Below are 20,911 nucleotides of genomic sequence, written 5' to 3'. Positions count from 1 at the left end.
GAATGTCAGAGGAAGAGCGCTCTTTTCAGCCAAAAGCCGAAATAAGCTACTTTGTAGTTCAAGTTGCGTAGCTTATTTCAGATATAGCCCTGCCGTGTAGACATACCCTAACAGACTTCATGCAGACTTCAGTCTCTAGCTCCTCTCCATTGTTGGCTTAGATAAAAGCTGTTAGTTTATTTTTGTTTTTCTCACACTTCTTTTATTTGTTTATTTTTCCTGAGTGGGCAGTAGAGGTGCAGGGTAGTGAGGTTTTCCTGCTTGAGAAGAAGAGGAACGTGCGGGGAACAAAACACCTGCTCCTGTGTGCTATTATAAAAATTGTGCAATGTGTGTTTTCAAGCATGTTTCAAGCATTAGATTCCATTTTGTCTACTTTTCACCAGTGAGCTCTGTTAATCAAGTACTGACAGGAAGCAATTCCATTTCCCTCAGTCTTAGGCTTTTGTCCATAACATTGGTAGAGTGCGCATTTATTTTTACAACAGACATCACTCAATGTACGTAAAACCGTTCTGACTGAGAATTGTTACAAGCCCCAGCTCAAGGATTTTCCTGTAATGAGCTACTGGACTATCCCATACGTAACCCAGCCTTGTTCTGTGCAATGAATACACAGGAAGGCAGGCAGCTTGTCCAATTTAATTTGGAATTTTTTCTCTTTTTCTCATTTAACTGAGGCACTAAGTATAGTCAAGGCTGAGACCAGCTTTCTATTTAAAGTACATGTCTCCTAAGTCCTGCAAAAATGACACGCTTACTAGATTTCTGTGACATTTTTTGTGTTTCAGGGGGTGCCTGGCTTTGTTAATGATCCAAATTTTGGGGCTTTGACCAAGGGGTCCTTGTTAAACATTACCCCACTCCAGAAAACCTTTTCTACAACCTGAAAGATTTTAGCTGTCACAACCAGGACCCAGACAGTCAGTTCTAAGGCTACGTCTACACTGCCATGCTATTTCGTTATACCCAGATATCCTGAAATAGCTATTCCATGTCTTTTGAGTGCACCTGTTATTACAAAATATAATGGGCTCGCTCTTCCAATGTCCCTGTAAACTTCATTCCACGAGAAGTAATAGTTTCAGAATAGAGATTTATTTCGAAATAAGTGCTTTGTAGACAGTGCAAATTTCGATATAAGCTATTCCAAAGTTCAAATGAAATAAGGTATGCAATTTGTGTAGTTCAAATTGCATAGATTATTTCAAGCTAAGGGTGCAGTGTAGATGCACCCTAAGGGCTAAAACAGAAGTCAAGCCTATTGGGTGGGATAAAAAACTTGCCTAGTAGATAGAGAAGGATACTGAACAATAAGCCAGAGCTGAAGTCAGGAAAATGGAGTTAAAAGCATGCATAGTAGAAGGGAGAGCAAAACTGGAAAGGAGTCACCTATAACTGTAGCTACAAACATGTATATTGAGCTGAGCTGTTGACTATGGATATGTCCACACAGCAAAGTTATTTCAAAATAACAGTTGTTATTTCAAAATAACTTCGCTAGCGTCTACACAGACAATAATAATTTTGAAATAGCGGAGGGCTTATTTTGAAATATGTAAACCTCATTCTATGAGGAGTAGCACCTATTCTGAAATAGCTATTTTGGAATAGGCACTGTGTAGACAGGAAAGAGGGGCTATTTCAAAATAGGGGGCCTCCAGTCCTTCCCAGGGTGCCCTGCTGGCCACTCTGGCACACACCAGGAAAACTCTTTTCCTCCTCCCCCGCCCCCTGGAGCTCTTAAAGGTCTAGAGTCTGCCCACAGCCTTTGTAGCTAGCACCAGGCCTGAACCACTCTGCTGCTGCCCATGACCCAGTGGCCCCCAAATGAGCCAGCCAGCCAGTACCAGCCAGCCCTCCACCGCTCCCTGGGAGCAGTGCTCCAGCTCCCAAGAGCCTGCCAGGGGCGGGAAGAGACAGGCGCCTTTCTGGTCTTGTGCAGAGGCCATGGACCTTATTGAAGTTTGGGGGGATGCCACCAACCTCCAAGATCTCTGCTCTAGATGCAGGAATGCAGCAGTCTATGGCCAGCATGGCTGACAGAGGTCACATCTGAACCCAGGATCAGGTGTGGATGAAGATTAAAGAACTGTGGCAGGCCTATGTTAGAGCCAAAGAGGGCAGCTCCCGACCCGGGGCAGAGTCAGACAGCTGCCCCTACTTTGAGGCCTTGAACCGCATCCTGGGGGGCAGGACAGTCCGTTCCCCCCAGGTGGTCATCACCTCTGGGGCAGAGCTGGCTGATGTCCTCGCTGGGGGCCCTGATGACAGCATGGAGAAGGAGGGGAAGGGCCAAAAGCCAGAGGAGGCCAGTGTCACCATCCAGCTGAGCCAGGACCTCCGAGCCATCCCTGCGGACCTGTCCCAGGCATCATCCGAGGCTGGGGATAGAACATCATGTGAGTGCCAGCACTGTCCCCTTATGCAGGAGGGTAGGTGGGTAGGGGAGACCGGGGACTGCATGCCTGGGCCTTGCTGGCCACGTATCATGTAGCACATGCCGTGCCACTCCTGGGCACATGGCCCCAGCTGGCTGCCACACAGGGACATTGTCCTGGTAGCCACAAGGGTGTGGGGAGAGACATGACATTCTCCTGACCCCAGGGTGGGACATGGCAGAACACCCTTCCTCCCCAAGCCCCCCAACACCCACACTGATATACAGAATGGGCATGAGTGCACTCTCGGGGCAGCTCCCACTCCCGGGGATAGCAAGGCTCCCTGGACATCTTGAACACCCTCTGCACCCTCGACCAGTGAGTGGAGGAAGACCTGCAGTTCCGGCGGGAGAGCTAGCAGGAGCAGCTTGCCCAGGGCCATGCCATCTGTGCCCATCTCTGAAGACCCTGGTGCAGGGCATGCTGCCTCCTCCCACTCCAGCCTCTGTTGCCTCCTCAGCAATTGCTCCTTCTCCCACTCCCTCTCCCCCTCCTGCTTCTCCCTCCACATACCCCCAGGCACACTGAAGCCCCTGCACCCATGGTGCTGGGAGTCAGTGGCCCTGATGCCACTCCGACCTTGAACCCTGAGCCTCTCTTCTCCCTTCCTCCCCCTTCCAGCTCCCTCCTCCCCTCTCCTGCCTTCTTTTCCTAGTCTCACTCAAGTTTCATTCATTTCTACGTCCACGCACACCCCTTTCCCTAGGGCAGCCTATTCACTCCTGCCATCCCCGGAACAGTTGCCGGAGATTGTCATAACTGCATGAGCACAGCAGCGATGGTGGGTCTCCCCATGCTGAAAAGGTTCCTCACGGATCGGTAGCTGTTTGGCATAGAGAGCTTCCAGAGGGCAATGGCAATGCGCTTGTGGACAGGAATGACAGGCCTCATGTGCATGTCCTGTCCCCTCAAAGCCCGGGCAAGCCACTCACAGAGCTCCAGAAAGGTGTCCTTCTTCATACTAAAGTTCTGGATCCATTGTTGATCTCCCCAGCACTCCAGAACTCTGTGGTTCCACCAGTCAGTGCAGGTGTCCAGACACCAGATGTGGTGGGGCATGCCAGTGTCCAGATGTTACAGCTGCTCCATCACATACCTCAGGAGGTTTGGAAGCTGGCCTGGGGACTGGATTGCTGCAGAGTCTGTGAGGCAGCCTGCAGAAAGTGCTACCAGACTTGCAGCAACATATCCAAGAGCTGCAGAGTGCACAGAGGAAGCTCCGGCTCCATGTGGGAGAGTGCTGTGCTGTCCTGAATGAGGGCAACCAGAGCATTCAGAGAAAAAATGCTTCACTGTCCCTCAGCGAGGTAAGCAAGCAAGCAGGAAAACCTGAGAACCGGCTGTCCAGCGGCGTCCCTTTAAGCACAAGCCACAGCTAGTCTCAGGCAGCAGCCACACAAGATAACTACTGACCTGAGAGGCTGCCAGAACCAGTTCCGAGTGGCCTTAAATGGGATTAATCATCCAATCAGTGTGGATGCACTATTTCTAAATAGCAAAACACTATTTCGAAATGCATTTCATATGTAGACAAAAATATCTTATTTAGAAATATCTTATGATATTTCAAAATATCTTATTTAGAAATATCTTATGATATTTCAAAATATCTTTTGAAATATCTTATTTTGAAATAACACAGTACTGTAGTCATAGCCTATATGTACTTGAAGGGGTGGGGGATTACTTCAAAGTGAAGAGTGCCGGCTTTGCAAGAGAAAAGAAGAAGGATACATCCTCCAAGCTGCAACATTTACCTTCCAGCCTCTATCATCATCCATTTTTTCAATCGACAGAAAGCAACATTCCTGGTTTGGGATGAAAGCGTGACAGAAAGAATGTGATGTCTTAGAGGAAGGCGAAGGGAAAAAGACTGGTTCCCTTTGTCTTCCTTCTTCGCACCCTCTTAACACACCTGTGACGGACTGGGCCGTGTCTGGGCACTGCTGAGGGCATCCGCTCAGGGAGAATTGCTCAAATCCGGGGCTCCTTACAGCCCCCGGACTGGTGACCTTCCCAAACCAGCCACAAACCAGTCCCACAGAGCGCTTCAGCAGCCTGCCTGAAGCCTCATAAGCAAAACCCCTCCGACACCCCAGCAATATCTGTGCCCCAGATGGCTCCGGGCCTCATACACAGGTGGGGGGGTCCTAGCACCCAATCCCACCTACCCCGAACAAGTTCTGTCTGGTCCCAAGAAACCAGCCACAGATCCCTGGTCAATTTACCCTTTGGACCTTACCCACAAATCACGCTAGGCCAATCCTTTAGCATCTAACAACTAAAGGTTTATTACCACGAGAAAGAAAAGCATGAGAGTAAGGTTGTTAAAGGAATAGTACATTACATGCATTGAATCTTCCAGTTCCGGATGCAGGCTCTAGCAGAGATGTTACAGCTGCTGGCAAAAAGTCTTTGTGGCGCATCCTAGGATCAGGATGGGTCCACAGTTCTTCCGGGCTCTTCGATCCCTGCACTGCTGCCTCTGGGATGAAGTGCTGAGCTGAAGACCAAAATGGAGTCCCTCACATGGCCTCTTTATACTTCCTTCCTGGCCTCTTCTTAGCTGCAGCCAGTCACCTGGCCGTCAGCCTCTCTCTGCTGACAGCTCTTAGGTCTCCGCCCTCATGCTTTAGGTGTGTCCTTGGCCCATCGAGTGCCATTGTCCCACAGGGCTTCGCTAATTAGCATATCCATAGGCCAGGCGCAGCCCAATGCTCAACCACATTCAGAGAAATATTCAGCTTCCACACAGATTAAAGATTCCTACCTACACACAGACATTATAAACTCACATAAATAGCGTACACAGTATCAGCAGACAGTGAGCTTCTACCCAACACCCAACATGGCCCCCATTTTATACCATTTTCTGGGGCCAACACACCCACCTATGGGTGCAGCAGTGATCTGGCTGCTCCCCTCAAAATTTAGTAATGTGACAACAACCATTTCTACAGGAGGGACAGAAGTGCGCTGCGGGATGTGGAGACAAGCCGGGGTTCTTTGCGAGTGAGCGGGAGGCTGAGGCTCGAAGCTTTGGGGGGAGCACCGGCAAGCCTGTTCTTGGCAGTTAGTGCCAGTGGCGCGTCTGCCTCCCCGATCCCTTGAGTCACTCGGGCAGCCCATCCCACCTGCTTTCCTTCGATAGCTCAGCTGGTAGAGCGGAGGACTGTAGGCTTCCTTTCCTGGCTATCCTTAGGTCGCTGGTTCAACTCCGGCTCGAAGGAGCGGGCTTTTGTTGCCTTCCTTCGCATGCGAGAGGCAGCGGGATCGACGCCCGCATCCTCCAAGCGGCCCTGGCTCGCCCGCGCCCCGTCTGTTTGCGCCCGGGCAGAAAGGAGCGCTCGCGGCTTTGGGGGGAGCCTTTTGTCCCGAGGGAGCGAAAGCTGCAGCTTCCCGCGCAGGAATTCTTAACTTTGCGAGGCTCTTGGCGTGTGTTCTTCCTGAGGTGGACGGGGGAGGCCGAGTCAGGCGGAATGTGTCGGTCCTAGAGGAAGGCGAAGAGAAATGGACTGCGCAAAGGTCATGGCTGAAAAGGCCCCTTTCTAGCCAGGCAGGAGGCTCCGGCATGGGGCGTTGTTTTCCGTTGCCCCTTCGTCCGTATCGTGGGTGGGAATCGGGGCCGGGCTGCCAGCGGTGCGCTGCGCTGCGGGGTGTGGAGACGAGCCGGGGTCCCTTGCGGGTGAGCAGGAGGCTGAGGCTCCCGGCTAGCAGGCAGGGGTAACGTCGTGGGCCCGGCGTTGCGTTCTTCCCTTGCGGCGTTGTCCGCGTGCGGTGGCTGTTGGGGAGGCTTGGAGGGGCACGCGCGTGCGGGCTTCCCGTAGGCTCTTTGAAGGGTGGGTAGAGGAGGGAGCTTGGCCAGCAAGCCGGGCAGCTGTGTGCGTCTTCCTGCTGTGAGGGGGCGGGGCACCGGCAAGCCCGTACTTAGCAGTTAGTGCCAGTGGCGCGTCTGCCTCCCCGATCCCTTGAGTCACTCGGGCGGCCCGTCCCGCCTGCTTTCCTTCGATAGCTCAGCTGGTAGAGCGGAGGACTGTAGGCTTCCTTTCCTGGCTATCCTTAGGTCGCTGGTTCAACTCCGGCTCGAAGGAGCGGGCTTTTGTTGCCTTCCTTCCGTGCTCTTCTTTACAGCTCCCGCTCTGGCCACGGCCGGGTTTTACTCCATTCGTGCCTCCGCGGCCGTGAAAGCACCACTTGCCGCCGCTTTCACCTACCACGCCGGCTTACTTTCTCGCCAGAGTTCCTTTTTCTTCATCCTCCCGCCCACGCTGCGCAGGCACCTAGCTATGGGTCTCAGGCTCCACGGGCAGCATTTAGCACCCTCGCGGCGGGGCGCCTTCGCCGTAAAATAGCCTGTCCGTGGCGAAGTCGCCAAGCTGTCTTTGGGGCTTTTCGCCATGGGGCAGACGTGCCGGGGAGGACGTAGTTTCCGGTGGCAAAGGAGGAGGGCGAGGTAGAGGGGAGAAGAAAAGGCCCTGCGGTCGCTGAGAGTCCCTTGTCCCTTGGGGTGAACCTACTGCGTGCGCCGCTGGCGGCGGGCTATTCCGCTCCAGGGTGGCTTTCCCTCTCTCGGTCCGTCCTCCCTCCCTCGGAGCTGGGTCAGTGGAGTAGCAGGAGGGAGCGGGGCCATTCCTTTCGCTCTTGGGGCTTTTGTCCATCACGTTTGTGGAGCTGGCCTTTCTTTAGGCGAGCGTGATCGCACAGGGCGTGTAAAAGCCTTCAGGCGGAGGAGAGCCAGAAGCCCGACCTGGCGGAATTCCTGAAAAGGAGCCGCCGGGCCCTCGGTAGAGTCCGCGAAACTTCGGAGTCGTCGTCCCGTGCGCCGAATTAGCGGGCAGGGAGGCGGCTCGTCCCCTTCGCTTTGCCGCTTTCGCTCTTTCTCTGGTCATGGGCCGAGGCGTGAGGCATGCGCGGGCGATCAGGGCAGAGGCGTGCGTGAGTTTGTGTGCTGGTCTCTGGAAAGGCGTATTTTGTTTAAAGTCTACAGAGAGTGGAGTTGCGTAGTTTCCTGTGTCCCGCTTCCTTGCGGAGTGGAGGTCCTTCGCGAGGTGCTGTGGCAGCGTAAGGGTAATTTTTTTTAGTGGAGTCAAGAACGCCCCGGAGGGTTTTCGCGGTGTGTTGGGATGAGGGGGCGTGGGAGAGGGCCCCTCCAGGCACGGGGGATTAGCTCAAAGGGTAGAGCGCTCGCTTTGCATGCGAGAGGCAGCGGGATCGCCGCCCGCATCCTCCAAGCGGCCCTGGCTCGCCCGCGCCCCGTCCGTTTGCGCCCGGGCAGAAAGGAGCGCTCGCGGCTTCGGGGGGAGCCTTTTGTCCCGAGGGAGCGAAAGCTGCAGCTTCCCGCGCAGGAATTCTTAACTTGGCGAGGCTCTTGGCGTGTGTTCTTCCTGAGGTGGACGGGGGAGGCCGAGTCAGGCGGAATGTGTCGGTCCTAGAGGAAGGCGAAGGGAAATGGACTGCGCAAAGGTCATGGCTGAAAAGGCCCCTTTCTAGCCAGGCAGGAGGCTCCGGCGTGGGGCGTTGTTTTCCGTTGCCCCTTCGTCCGTATCGTGGGTGGGAATCGGGGCCGGGCTGCCAGCGGTGCGCTGCGGGGTGTGGAGACGAGCCGGGGTCCCTTGCGGGTGAGCGGGAGGCTGAGGCTCCCGGCTAGCAGGCAGGGGTAACGTCGTGGGCCCGGCGTTGCGTTCTTCCCTTGCGGCGTTGTCCGCGTGCGGTGGCTGTTGGGGAGGCTTGGAGGGGCACGCGCGTGCGGGCTTCCCGTAGGCTCTTTGAAGGGTGGGTAGAGGAGGGAGCTTGGCCAGCAAGCCGGGCAGCTGTGTGCGTCTTCCTGCTGTGAGGGGGCGGGGCACCGGCAAGCCTGTACTTAGCAGTTAGTGCCAGTGGCGCGTCTGCCTCCCCGATCCCTTGAGTCACTCGGGCGGCCCGTCCCACCTGCTTTCCTTCGATAGCTCAGCTGGTAGAGCGGAGGACTGTAGGCTTCCTTTCCTGGCTATCCTTAGGTCGCTGGTTCAACTCCGGCTCGAAGGAGCGGGCTTTTGTTGCCTTCCTTCCGTGCTCTTCTTTACAGCTCCCGCTCTGGCCACGGCCGGGTTTTACTCCATTCGTGCCTCCGCGGCCGTGAAAGCACCACTTGCCGCCGCTTTCACCTACCACGCCGGCTTACTTTCTCGCCAGAGTTCCTTTTTCTTCATCCTCCCGCCCACGCTGCGCAGGCACCTAGCTATGGGTCTCAGGCTCCACGGGCAGCATTTAGCACCCTCGCGGCGGGGCGCCTTCGCCGTAAAATAGCCTGTCCGTGGCGAAGTCGCCAAGCTGTCTTTGGGGCTTTTTGCCATGGGGCAGACGTGCCGGGGAGGACGTAGTTTCCGGTGGCAAAGGAGGAGGGCGAGGTAGAGGGGAGAAGAAAAGGCCCTGCGGTCGCTGAGAGTCCCTTGTCCCTTGGGGTGAACCTACTGCGTGCGCCGCTGGCGGCGGGCTATTCCGCTCCAGGTTGGAGCAGCGGGTGGCTTTCCCTCTCTCGGTCCGTCCTCCCTCCCTCGGAGCTGGGTCAGTGGAGTAGCAGGAGGGAGCGGGGCCATTCCTTTCGCTCTTGGGGCTTTTGTCCATCACGTTTGTGGAGCTGGCCTTTCTTTAGGCGAGCGTGATCGCACAGGGCGTGTAAAAGCCTTCAGGCGGAGGAGAGCCAGAAGCCCGACCTGGCGGAATTCCTGAAAAGGAGCCGCCGGGCCCTCGGTAGAGTCCGCGAAACTTCGGAGTCGTCGTCCCGTGCGCCGAATTGGCGGGCAGGGAGGCGGCTCGTCCCCTTCGCTTTGCCGCTTTCGCTCTTTCTCTGGTCATGGGCCGAGGCGTGAGGCATGCGCGGGCGATCAGGGCAGAGGCGTGCGTGAGTTTGTGTGCTGGTCTCTGGAAAGGCGTATTTTGTTTAAAGTCTACAGAGAGTGGAGTTGCGTAGTTTCCTGTGTCCCGCTTCCTTGCGGAGTGGAGGTCCTTCGCGAGGTGCTGTGGCAGCGTAAGGGTAATTTTTTTTAGTGGAGTCAAGAACGCCCCGGAGGGTTTTCGCGGTGTGTTGGGATGAGGGGGCGTGGGAGAGGGCCCCTCCGGGCACGGGGGATTAGCTCAAAGGGTAGAGCGCTCGCTTCGCATGCGAGAGGCAGCGGGATCGCCGCCCGCATCCTCCAAGCGGCCCTGGCTCGCCCGCGCCCCGTCCGTTTGCGCCCGGGCAGAAAGGAGCGCTCGCGGCTTCGGGGGGAGCCTTTTGTCCCGAGGGAGCGAAAGCTGCAGCTTCCCGCGCAGGAATTCTTAACTTGGCGAGGCTCTTGGCGTGTGTTCTTCCTGAGGTGGACGGGGGAGGCCGAGTCAGGCGGAATGTGTCGGTCCTAGAGGAAGGCGAAGGGAAATGGACTGCGCAAAGGTCATGGCTGAAAAGGCCCCTTTCTAGCCAGGCAGGAGGCTCCGGCGTGGGGCGTTGTTTTCCGTTGCCCCTTCGTCCGTATCGTGGGTGGGAATCGGGGCCGGGCTGCCAGCGGTGCGCTGCGGGGTGTGGAGACGAGCCGGGGTCCCTTGCGGGTGAGCGGGAGGCTGAGGCTCCCGGCTAGCAGGCAGGGGTAACGTCGTGGGCCCGGCGTTGCGTTCTTCCCTTGCGGCGTTGTCCGCGTGCGGTGGCTGTTGGGGAGGCTTGGAGGGGCACGCGCGTGCGGGCTTCCCGTAGGCTCTTTGAAGGGTGGGTAGAGGAGGGAGCTTGGCCAGCAAGCCGGGCAGCTGTGTGCGTCTTCCTGCTGTGAGGGGGCGGGGCACCGGCAAGCCCGTACTTAGCAGTTAGTGCCAGTGGCGCGTCTGCCTCCCCGATCCCTTGAGTCACTCGGGCGGCCCGTCCCGCCTGCTTTCCTTCGATAGCTCAGCTGGTAGAGCGGAGGACTGTAGGCTTCCTTTCCTGGCTATCCTTAGGTCGCTGGTTCAACTCCGGCTCGAAGGAGCGGGCTTTTGTTGCCTTCCTTCCGTGCTCTTCTTTACAGCTCCCGCTCTGGCCACGGCCGGGTTTTACTCCATTCGTGCCTCCGCGGCCGTGAAAGCACCACTTGCCGCCGCTTTCACCTACCACGCCGGCTTACTTTCTCGCCAGAGTTCCTTTTTCTTCATCCTCCCGCCCACGCTGCGCAGGCACCTAGCTATGGGTCTCAGGCTCCACGGGCAGCATTTAGCACCCTCGCGGCGGGGCGCCTTCGCCGTAAAATAGCCTGTCCGTGGCGAAGTCGCCAAGCTGTCTTTGGGGCTTTTCGCCATGGGGCAGACGTGCCGGGGAGGACGTAGTTTCCGGTGGCAAAGGAGGAGGGCGAGGTAGAGGGGAGAAGAAAAGGCCCTGCGGTCGCTGAGAGTCCCTTGTCCCTTGGGGTGAACCTACTGCGTGCGCCGCTGGCGGCGGGCTATTCCGCTCCAGGTTGGAGCAGCGGGTGGCTTTCCCTCTCTCGGTCCGTCCTCCCTCCCTCGGAGCTGGGTCAGTGGAGTAGCAGGAGGGAGCGGGGCCATTCCTTTCGCTCTTGGGGCTTTTGTCCATCACGTTTGTGGAGCTGGCCTTTCTTTAGGCGAGCGTGATCGCACAGGGCGTGTAAAAGCCTTCAGGCGGAGGAGAGCCAGAAGCCCGACCTGGCGGAATTCCTGAAAAGGAGCCGCCGGGCCCTCGGTAGAGTCCGCGAAACTTCGGAGTCGTCGTCCCGTGCGCCGAATTGGCGGGCAGGGAGGCGGCTCGTCCCCTTCGCTTTGCCGCTTTCGCTCTTTCTCTGGTCATGGGCCGAGGCGTGAGGCATGCGCGGGCGATCAGGGCAGAGGCGTGCGTGAGTTTGTGTGCTGGTCTCTGGAAAGGCGTATTTTGTTTAAAGTCTACAGAGAGTGGAGTTGCGTAGTTTCCTGTGTCCCGCTTCCTTGCGGAGTGGAGGTCCTTCGCGAGGTGCTGTGGCAGCGTAAGGGTAATTTTTTTTAGTGGAGTCAAGAACGCCCCGGAGGGTTTTCGCGGTGTGTTGGGATGAGGGGGCGTGGGAGAGGGCCCCTCCGGGCACGGGGGATTAGCTCAAAGGGTAGAGCGCTCGCTTCGCATGCGAGAGGCAGCGGGATCGCCGCCCGCATCCTCCAAGCGGCCCTGGCTCGCCCGCGCCCCGTCCGTTTGCGCCCGGGCAGAAAGGAGCGCTCGCGGCTTCGGGGGGAGCCTTTTGTCCCGAGGGAGCGAAAGCTGCAGCTTCCCGCGCAGGAATTCTTAACTTGGCGAGGCTCTTGGCGTGTGTTCTTCCTGAGGTGGACGGGGGAGGCCGAGTCAGGCGGAATGTGTCGGTCCTAGAGGAAGGCGAAGGGAAATGGACTGCGCAAAGGTCATGGCTGAAAAGGCCCCTTTCTAGCCAGGCAGGAGGCTCCGGCGTGGGGCGTTGTTTTCCGTTGCCCCTTCGTCCGTATCGTGGGTGGGAATCGGGGCCGGGCTGCCAGCGGTGCGCTGCGCTGCGGGGTGTGGAGACGAGCCGGGGTCCCTTGCGGGTGAGCGGGAGGCTGAGGCTCCCGGCTAGCAGGCAGGGGTAACGTCGTGGGCCCGGCGTTGCGTTCTTCCCTTGCGGCGTTGTCCGCGTGCGGTGGCTGTTGGGGAGGCTTGGAGGGGCACGCGCGTGCGGGCTTCCCGTAGGCTCTTTGAAGGGTGGGTAGAGGAGGGAGCTTGGCCAGCAAGCCGGGCAGCTGTGTGCGTCTTCCTGCTGTGAGGGGGCGGGGCACCGGCAAGCCCGTACTTAGCAGTTAGTGCCAGTGGCGCGTCTGCCTCCCCGATCCCTTGAGTCACTCGGGCGGCCCGTCCCGCCTGCTTTCCTTCGATAGCTCAGCTGGTAGAGCGGAGGACTGTAGGCTTCCTTTCCTGGCTATCCTTAGGTCGCTGGTTCAACTCCGGCTCGAAGGAGCGGGCTTTTGTTGCCTTCCTTCCGTGCTCTTCTTTACAGCTCCCGCTCTGGCCACGGCCGGGTTTTACTCCATTCGTGCCTCCGCGGCCGTGAAAGCACCACTTGCCGCCGCTTTCACCTACCACGCCGGCTTACTTTCTCGCCAGAGTTCCTTTTTCTTCATCCTCCCGCCCACGCTGCGCAGGCACCTAGCTATGGGTCTCAGGCTCCACGGGCAGCATTTAGCACCCTCGCGGCGGGGCGCCTTCGCCGTAAAATAGCCTGTCCGTGGCGAAGTCGCCAAGCTGTCTTTGGGGCTTTTCGCCATGGGGCAGACGTGCCGGGGAGGACGTAGTTTCCGGTGGCAAAGGAGGAGGGCGAGGTAGAGGGGAGAAGAAAAGGCCCTGCGGTCGCTGAGAGTCCCTTGTCCCTTGGGGTGAACCTACTGCGTGCGCCGCTGGCGGCGGGCTATTCCGCTCCAGGGTGGCTTTCCCTCTCTCGGTCCGTCCTCCCTCCCTCGGAGCTGGGTCAGTGGAGTAGCAGGAGGGAGCGGGGCCATTCCTTTCGCTCTTGGGGCTTTTGTCCATCACGTTTGTGGAGCTGGCCTTTCTTTAGGCGAGCGTGATCGCACAGGGCGTGTAAAAGCCTTCAGGCGGAGGAGAGCCAGAAGCCCGACCTGGCGGAATTCCTGAAAAGGAGCCGCCGGGCCCTCGGTAGAGTCCGCGAAACTTCGGAGTTGTCGTCCCGTGCGCCGAATTGGCGGGCAGGGAGGCGGCTCGTCCCCTTCGCTTTGCCGCTTTCGCTCTTTCTCTGGTCATGGGCCGAGGCGTGAGGCATGCGCGGGCGATCAGGGCAGAGGCGTGCGTGAGTTTGTGTGCTGGTCTCTGGAAAGGCGTATTTTGTTTAAAGTCTACAGAGAGTGGAGTTGCGTAGTTTCCTGTGTCCCGCTTCCTTGCGGAGTGGAGGTCCTTCGCGAGGTGCTGTGGCAGCGTAAGGGTAATTTTTTTTAGTGGAGTCAAGAACGCCCCGGAGGGTTTTCGCGGTGTGTTGGGATGAGGGGGCGTGGGAGAGGGCCCCTCCGGGCACGGGGGATTAGCTCAAAGGGTAGAGCGCTCGCTTCGCATGCGAGAGGCAGCGGGATCGCCGCCCGCATCCTCCAAGCGGCCCTGGCTCGCCCGCGCCCCGTCCGTTTGCGCCCGGGCAGAAAGGAGCGCTCGCGGCTTCGGGGGGAGCCTTTTGTCCCGAGGGAGCGAAAGCTGCAGCTTCCCGCGCAGGAATTCTTAACTTGGCGAGGCTCTTGGCGTGTGTTCTTCCTGAGGTGGACGGGGGAGGCCGAGTCAGGCGGAATGTGTCGGTCCTAGAGGAAGGCGAAGGGAAATGGACTGCGCAAAGGTCATGGCTGAAAAGGCCCCTTTCTAGCCAGGCAGGAGGCTCCGGCGTGGGGCGTTGTTTTCCGTTGCCCCTTCGTCCGTATCGTGGGTGGGAATCGGGGCCGGGCTGCCAGCGGTGCGCTGCGGGGTGTGGAGACGAGCCGGGGTCCCTTGCGGGTGAGCGGGAGGCTGAGGCTCCCGGCTAGCAGGCAGGGGTAACGTCGTGGGCCCGGCGTTGCGTTCTTCCCTTGCGGCGTTGTCCGCGTGCGGTGGCTGTTGGGGAGGCTTGGAGGGGCACGCGCGTGCGGGCTTCCCGTAGGCTCTTTGAAGGGTGGGTAGAGGAGGGAGCTTGGCCAGCAAGCCGGGCAGCTGTGTGCGTCTTCCTGCTGTGAGGGGGCGGGGCACCGGCAAGCCTGTACTTAGCAGTTAGTGCCAGTGGCGCGTCTGCCTCCCCGATCCCTTGAGTCACTCGGGCGGTCCATCCCGCCTGCTTTCCTTCGATAGCTCAGCTGGTAGAGCGGAGGACTGTAGGCTTCCTTTCCTGGCTATCCTTAGGTCGCTGGTTCAACTCCGGCTCGAAGGAGCGGGCTTTTGTTGCCTTCCTTCCGTGCTCTTCTTTACAGCTCCCGCTCTGGCCACGGCCGGGTTTTACTCCATTCGTGCCTCCGCGGCCGTGAAAGCACCACTTGCCGCCGCTTTCACCTACCACGCCGGCTTACTTTCTCGCCAGAGTTCCTTTTTCTTCATCCTCCCGCCCACGCTGCGCAGGCACCTAGCTATGGGTCTCAGGCTCCACGGGCAGCATTTAGCACCCTCGCGGCGGGGCGCCTTCGCCGTAAAATAGCCTGTCCGTGGCGAAGTCGCCAAGCTGTCTTTGGGGCTTTTCGCCATGGGGCAGACGTGCCGGGGAGGACGTAGTTTCCGGTGGCAAAGGAGGAGGGCGAGGTAGAGGGGAGAAGAAAAGGCCCTGCGGTCGCTGAGAGTCCCTTGTCCCTTGGGGTGAACCTACTGCGTGCGCCGCTGGCGGCGGGCTATTCCGCTCCAGGGTGGCTTTCCCTCTCTCGGTCCGTCCTCCCTCCCTCGGAGCTGGGTCAGTGGAGTAGCAGGAGGGAGCGGGGCCATTCCTTTCGCTCTTGGGGCTTTTGTCCATCACGTTTGTGGAGCTGGCCTTTCTTTAGGCGAGCGTGATCGCACAGGGCGTGTAAAAGCCTTCAGGCGGAGGAGAGCCAGAAGCCCGACCTGGCGGAATTCCTGAAAAGGAGCCGCCGGGCCCTCGGTAGAGTCCGCGAAACTTCGGAGTCGTCGTCCCGTGCGCCGAATTGGCGGGCAGGGAGGCGGCTCGTCCCCTTCGCTTTGCCGCTTTCGCTCTTTCTCTGGTCATGGGCCGAGGCGTGAGGCATGCGCGGGCGATCAGGGCAGAGGCGTGCGTGAGTTTGTGTGCTGGTCTCTGGAAAGGCGTATTTTGTTTAAAGTCTACAGAGAGTGGAGTTGCGTAGTTTCCTGTGTCCCGCTTCCTTGCGGAGTGGAGGTCCTTCGCGAGGTGCTGTGGCAGCGTAAGGGTAATTTTTTTTAGTGGAGTCAAGAACGCCCCGGAGGGTTTTCGCGGTGTGTTGGGATGAGGGGGCGTGGGAGAGGGCCCCTCCGGGCACGGGGGATTAGCTCAAAGGGTAGAGCGCTCGCTTCGCATGCGAGAGGCAGCGGGATCGCCGCCCGCATCCTCCAAGCGGCCCTGGCTCGCCCGCGCCCCGTCCGTTTGCGCCCGGGCAGAAAGGAGCGCTCGCGGCTTCGGGGGGAGCCTTTTGTCCCGAGGGAGCGAAAGCTGCAGCTTCCCGCGCAGGAATTCTTAACTTGGCGAGGCTCTTGGCGTGTGTTCTTCCTGAGGTGGACGGGGGAGGCCGAGTCAGGCGGAATGTGTCGGTCCTAGAGGAAGGCGAAGGGAAATGGACTGCGCAAAGGTCATGGCTGAAAAGGCCCCTTTCTAGCCAGGCAGGAGGCTCCGGCGTGGGGCGTTGTTTTCCGTTGCCCCTTCGTCCGTATCGTGGGTGGGAATCGGGGCCGGGCTGCCAGCGGTGCGCTGCGCTGCGGGGTGTGGAGACGAGCCGGGGTCCCTTGCGGGTGAGCGGGAGGCTGAGGCTCCCGGCTAGCAGGCAGGGGTAACGTCGTGGGCCCGGCGTTGCGTTCTTCCCTTGCGGCGTTGTCCGCGTGCGGTGGCTGTTGGGGAGGCTTGGAGGGGCACGCGCGTGCGGGCTTCCCGTAGGCTCTTTGAAGGGTGGGTAGAGGAGGGAGCTTGGCCAGCAAGCCGGGCAGCTGTGTGCGTCTTCCTGCTGTGAGGGGGCGGGGCACCGGCAAGCCCGTACTTAGCAGTTAGTGCCAGTGGCGCGTCTGCCTCCCCGATCCCTTGAGTCACTCGGGCGGCCCATCCCGCCTGCTTTCCTTCGATAGCTCAGCTGGTAGAGCGGAGGACTGTAGGCTTCCTTTCCTGGCTATCCTTAGGTCGCTGGTTCAACTCCGGCTCGAAGGAGCGGGCTTTTGTTGCCTTCCTTCCGTGCTCTTCTTTACAGCTCCCGCTCTGGCCACGGCCGGGTTTTACTCCATTCGTGCCTCCGCGGCCGTGAAAGCACCACTTGCCGCCGCTTTCACCTACCACGCCGGCTTACTTTCTCGCCAGAGTTCCTTTTTCTTCATCCTCCCGCCCACGCTGCGCAGGCACCTAGCTATGGGTCTCAGGCTCCACGGGCAGCATTTAGCACCCTCGCGGCGGGGCGCCTTCGCCGTAAAATAGCCTGTCCGTGGCGAAGTCGCCAAGCTGTCTTTGGGGCTTTTCGCCATGGGGCAGACGTGCCGGGGAGGACGTAGTTTCCGGTGGCAAAGGAGGAGGGCGAGGTAGAGGGGAGAAGAAAAGGCCCTGCGGTCGCTGAGAGTCCCTTGTCCCTTGGGGTGAACCTACTGCGTGCGCCGCTGGCGGCGGGCTATTCCGCTCCAGGTTGGAGCAGCGGGTGGCTTTCCCTCTCTCGGTCCGTCCTCCCTCCCTCGGAGCTGGGTCAGTGGAGTAGCAGGAGGGAGCGGGGCCATTCCTTTCGCTCTTGGGGCTTTTGTCCATCACGTTTGTGGAGCTGGCCTTTCTTTAGGCGAGCGTGATCGCACAGGGCGTGTAAAAGCCTTCAGGCGGAGGAGAGCCAGAAGCCCGACCTGGCGGAATTCCTGAAAAGGAGCCGCCGGGCCCTCGGTAGAGTCCGCGAAACTTCGGAGTCGTCGTCCCGTGCGCCGAATTGGCGGGCAGGGAGGCGGCTCGTCCCCTTCGCTTTGCCGCTTTCGCTCTTTCTCTGGTCATGGGCCGAGGCGTGAGGCATGCGCGGGCGATCAGGGCAGAGGCGTGCGTGAGTTTGTGTGCTGGTCTCTGGAAAGGCGTATTTTGTTTAAAGTCTACAGAGAGTGGAGTTGCGTAGTTTCCTGTGTCCCGCTTCCTTGCGGAGTGGAGGTCCTTCGCGAGGTGCTGTGGCAGCGTAAGGGTAATTTTTTTTAGTGGAGTCAAGAACGCCCCGGAGGGTTTTCGCGGTGTGTTGGGATGAGGGGGCGTGGGAGAGGGCCCCTCCGGGCACGGGGGATTAGCTCAAAGGGTAGAGCGCTCGCTTCGCATGCGAGAGGCAGCGGGATCGCCGCCCGCATCCTCCAAGCGGCCCTGGCTCGCCCGCGCCCCGTCCGTTTGCGCCCGGGCAGAAAGGAGCCCTCGCGGCTTCGGGGGGAGCCTTTTGTCCCGAGGGAGCGAAAGCTGCAGCTTCCCGCGCAGGAATTCTTAACTTGGCGAGGCTCTTGGCGTGTGTTCTTCCTGAGGTGGACGGGGGAGGCCGAGTCAGGCGGAATGTGTCGGTCCTAGAGGAAGGCGAAGGGAAATGGACTGCGCAAAGGTCATGGCTGAAAAGGCCCCTTTCTAGCCAGGCAGGAGGCTCCGGCGTGGGGCGTTGTTTTCCGTTGCCCCTTCGTCCGTATCGTGGGTGGGAATCGGGGCCGGGCTGCCAGCGGTGCGCTGCGCTGCGGGGTGTGGAGACGAGCCGGGGTCCCTTGCGGGTGAGCGGGAGGCTGAGGCTCCCGGCTAGCAGGCAGGGGTAACGTCGTGGGCCCGGCGTTGCGTTCTTCCCTTGCGGCGTTGTCCGCGTGCGGTGGCTGTTGGGGAGGCTTGGAGGGGCACGCGCGTGCGGGCTTCCCGTAGGCTCTTTGAAGGGTGGGTAGAGGAGGGAGCTTGGCCAGGAAGCCGGGCAGCTGTGTGCGTCTTCCTGCTGTGAGGGGGCGGGGCACCGGCAAGCCTGTACTTAGCAGTTAGTGCCAGTGGCGCGTCTGCCTCCCCGATCCCTTGAGTCACTCGGGCGGCCCGTCCAGCCTGCTTTCCTTCGATAGCTCAGCTGGTAGAGCGGAGGACTGTAGGCTTCCTTTCCTGGCTATCCTTAGGTCGCTGGTTCAACTCCGGCTCGAAGGAGCGGGCTTTTGTTGCCTTCCTTCCGTGCTCTTCTTTACAGCTCCCGCTCTGGCCACGGCCGGGTTTTACTCCATTCGTGCCTCCGCGGCCGTGAAAGCACCGCTTGCCGCCGCTTTCACCTACCACGCCGGCTTACTTTCTCGCCAGAGTTCCTTTTTCTTCATCCTCCCGCCCACGCTGCGCAGGCACCTAGCTATGGGTCTCAGGCTCCACGGGCAGCATTTAGCACCCTCGCGGCGGGGCGCCTTCGCCGTAAAATAGCCTGTCCGTGGCGAAGTCGCCAAGCTGTCTTTGGGGCTTTTCGCCATGGGGCAGACGTGCCGGGGAGGACGTAGTTTCCGGTGGCAAAGGAGGAGGGCGAGGTAGAGGGGAGAAGAAAAGGCCCTGCGGTCGCTGAGAGTCCCTTGTCCCTTGGGGTGAACCTACTGCGTGCGCCGCTGGCGGCGGGCTATTCCGCTCCAGGTTGGAGCAGCGGGTGGCTTTCCCTCTCTCGGTCCGTCCTCCCTCCCTCGGAGCTGGGTCAGTGGAGTAGCAGGAGGGAGCGGGGCCATTCCTTTCGCTCTTGGGGCTTTTGTCCATCACGTTTGTGGAGCTGGCCTTTCTTTAGGCGAGCGTGATCGCACAGGGCGTGTAAAAGCCTTCAGGCGGAGGAGAGCCAGAAGCCCGACCTGGCGGAATTCCTGAAAAGGAGCCGCCGGGCCCTCGGTAGAGTCCGCGAAACTTCGGAGTCGTCGTCCCGTGCGCCGAATTGGCGGGCAGGGAGGCGGCTCGTCCCCTTCGCTTTGCCGCTTTCGCTCTTTCTCTGGTCATGGGCCGAGGCGTGAGGCATGCGCGGGCGATCAGGGCAGAGGCGTGCGTGAGTTTGTGTGCTGGTCTCTGGAAAGGCGTATTTTGTTTAAAGTCTACAGAGAGTGGAGTTGCGTAGTTTCCTGTGTCCCGCTTCCTTGCGGAGTGGAGGTCCTTCGCGAGGTGCTGTGGCAGCGTAAGGGTAATTTTTTTTAGTGGAGTCAAGAACGCCCCGGAGGGTTTTCGCGGTGTGTTGGGATGAGGGGGCGTGGGAGAGGGCCCCTCCGGGCACGGGGGATTAGCTCAAAGGGTAGAGCGCTCGCTTTGCATGCGAGAGGCAGCGGGATCGCCGCCCGCATCCTCCAAGCGGCCCTGGCTCGCCCGCGCCCCGTCCGTTTGCGCCCGGGCAGAAAGGAGCGCTCGCGGCTTCGGGGGGAGCCTTTTGTCCCGAGGGAGCGAAAGCTGCAGCTTCCCGCGCAGGAATTCTTAACTTGGCGAGGCTCTTGGCGTGTGTCCTTCCTGAGGTGGACGGGGGAGGCCGAGTCAGGCGGAATGTGTCGGTCCTAGAGGAAGGCGAAGGGAAATGGACTGCGCAAAGGTCATGGCTGAAAAGGCCCCTTTCTAGCCAGGCAGGAGGCTCCGGCGTGGGGCGTTGTTTTCCGTTGCCCCTTCGTCCGTATCGTGGGTGGGAATCGGGGCCGGGCTGCCAGCGGTGCGCTGCGCTGCGGGGTGTGGAGACGAGCCGGGGTCCCTTGCGGGTGAGCGGGAGGCTGAGGCTCCCGGCTAGCAGGCAGGGGTAACGTCGTGGGCCCGGCGTTGCGTTCTTCCCTTGCGGCGTTGTCCGCGTGCGGTGGCTGTTGGGGAGGCTTGGAGGGGCACGCGCGTGCGGGCTTCCCGTAGGCTCTTTGAAGGGTGGGTAGAGGAGGGAGCTTGGCCAGCAAGCCGGGCAGCTGTGTGCGTCTTCCTGCTGTGAGGGGGCGGGGCACCGGCAAGCCCGTACTTAGCAGTTAGTGCCAGTGGCGCGTCTGCCTCCCCGATCCCTTGAGTCACTCGGGCGGCCCGTCCCGCCTGCTTTCCTTCGATAGCTCAGCTGGTAGAGCGGAGGACTGTAGGCTTCCTTTCCTGGCTATCCTTAGGTCGCTGGTTCAACTCCGGCTCGAAGGAGCGGGCTTTTGTTGCCTTCCTTCCGTGCTCTTCTTTACAGCTCCCGCTCTGGCCACGGCCGGGTTTTACTCCATTCGTGCCTCCGCGGCCGTGAAAGCACCGCTTGCCGCCGCTTTCACCTACCACGCCGGCTTACTTTCTCGCCAGAGTTCCTTTTTCTTCATCCTCCCGCCCACGCTGCGCAGGCACCTAGCTATGGGTCTCAGGCTCCACGGGCAGCATTTAGCACCCTCGCGGCGGGGCGCCTTCGCCGTAAAATAGCCTGTCCGTGGCGAAGTCGCCAAGCTGTCTTTGGGGCTTTTCGCCATGGGGCAGACGTGCCGGGGAGGACGTAGTTTCCGGTGGCAAAGGAGGAGGGCGAGGTAGAGGGGAGAAGAAAAGGCCCTGCGGTCGCTGAGAGTCCCTTGTCCCTTGGGGTGAACCTACTGCGTGCGCCGCTGGCGGCGGGCTATTCCGCTCCAGGTTGGAGCAGCGGGTGGCTTTCCCTCTCTCGGTCCGTCCTCCCTCCCTCGGAGCTGGGTCAGTGGAGTAGCAGGAGGGAGCGGGGCCATTCCTTTCGCTCTTGGGGCTTTTGTCCATCACGTTTGTGGAGCTGGCCTTTCTTTAGGCGAGCGTGATCGCACAGGGCGTGTAAAAGCCTTCAGGCGGAGGAGAGCCAGAAGCCCGACCTGGCGGAATTCCTGAAAAGGAGCCGCCGGGCCCTCGGTAGAGTCCGCGAAACTTCGGAGTCGTCGTCCCGTGCGCCGAATTGGCGGGCAGGGAGGCGGCTCGTCCCCTTCG

The 20,911-nt window shown here is 60.0% G+C and overlaps 9 non-coding genes across 9 annotated transcripts; all 9 read left to right on the top strand.

Moving 5' to 3' along the window:
* The first annotated feature begins 5,582 nt into the window (after positions 1-5,582).
* TRNAY-GUA (transfer RNA tyrosine (anticodon GUA)) lies at positions 5,583-5,671 on the top strand. The gene is given in 2 exon segments: positions 5,583-5,619; positions 5,636-5,671. It is a non-coding gene; the product is annotated as a tRNA-Tyr (tRNA).
* A 772-nt stretch (positions 5,672-6,443) lies between these two features.
* Positions 6,444-6,532, top strand: TRNAY-GUA (transfer RNA tyrosine (anticodon GUA)). The gene is given in 2 exon segments: positions 6,444-6,480; positions 6,497-6,532. It is a non-coding gene; the product is annotated as a tRNA-Tyr (tRNA).
* Positions 6,533-8,376: 1,844 nt separating this feature from the next.
* TRNAY-GUA (transfer RNA tyrosine (anticodon GUA)) lies at positions 8,377-8,465 on the top strand. Its single transcript is given in 2 exon segments — positions 8,377-8,413; positions 8,430-8,465. It is a non-coding gene; the product is annotated as a tRNA-Tyr (tRNA).
* Positions 8,466-10,321: 1,856 nt separating this feature from the next.
* On the top strand, positions 10,322-10,410 carry TRNAY-GUA (transfer RNA tyrosine (anticodon GUA)). The gene is given in 2 exon segments: positions 10,322-10,358; positions 10,375-10,410. It is a non-coding gene; the product is annotated as a tRNA-Tyr (tRNA).
* Positions 10,411-12,271: 1,861 nt separating this feature from the next.
* On the top strand, positions 12,272-12,360 carry TRNAY-GUA (transfer RNA tyrosine (anticodon GUA)). The gene is given in 2 exon segments: positions 12,272-12,308; positions 12,325-12,360. It is a non-coding gene; the product is annotated as a tRNA-Tyr (tRNA).
* Positions 12,361-14,204: 1,844 nt separating this feature from the next.
* On the top strand, positions 14,205-14,293 carry TRNAY-GUA (transfer RNA tyrosine (anticodon GUA)). Its single transcript is given in 2 exon segments — positions 14,205-14,241; positions 14,258-14,293. It is a non-coding gene; the product is annotated as a tRNA-Tyr (tRNA).
* Positions 14,294-16,142: 1,849 nt separating this feature from the next.
* On the top strand, positions 16,143-16,231 carry TRNAY-GUA (transfer RNA tyrosine (anticodon GUA)). Its single transcript is given in 2 exon segments — positions 16,143-16,179; positions 16,196-16,231. It is a non-coding gene; the product is annotated as a tRNA-Tyr (tRNA).
* A 1,861-nt stretch (positions 16,232-18,092) lies between these two features.
* Positions 18,093-18,181, top strand: TRNAY-GUA (transfer RNA tyrosine (anticodon GUA)). Its single transcript is given in 2 exon segments — positions 18,093-18,129; positions 18,146-18,181. It is a non-coding gene; the product is annotated as a tRNA-Tyr (tRNA).
* Positions 18,182-20,042: 1,861 nt separating this feature from the next.
* On the top strand, positions 20,043-20,131 carry TRNAY-GUA (transfer RNA tyrosine (anticodon GUA)). Its single transcript is given in 2 exon segments — positions 20,043-20,079; positions 20,096-20,131. It is a non-coding gene; the product is annotated as a tRNA-Tyr (tRNA).
* The last annotated feature ends 780 nt before the right edge of the window (positions 20,132-20,911 follow it).

The sequence above is a fragment of the Pelodiscus sinensis genome, chromosome 2 (genome assembly GCF_052426305.1).
Source record: "Pelodiscus sinensis isolate ZL-2025 chromosome 2, ASM5242630v1, whole genome shotgun sequence".
NCBI classification, from domain to species: domain Eukaryota; kingdom Metazoa; phylum Chordata; order Testudines; family Trionychidae; genus Pelodiscus; species Pelodiscus sinensis.
This window is presented reverse-complemented; position numbering and strand designations above follow the sequence as displayed.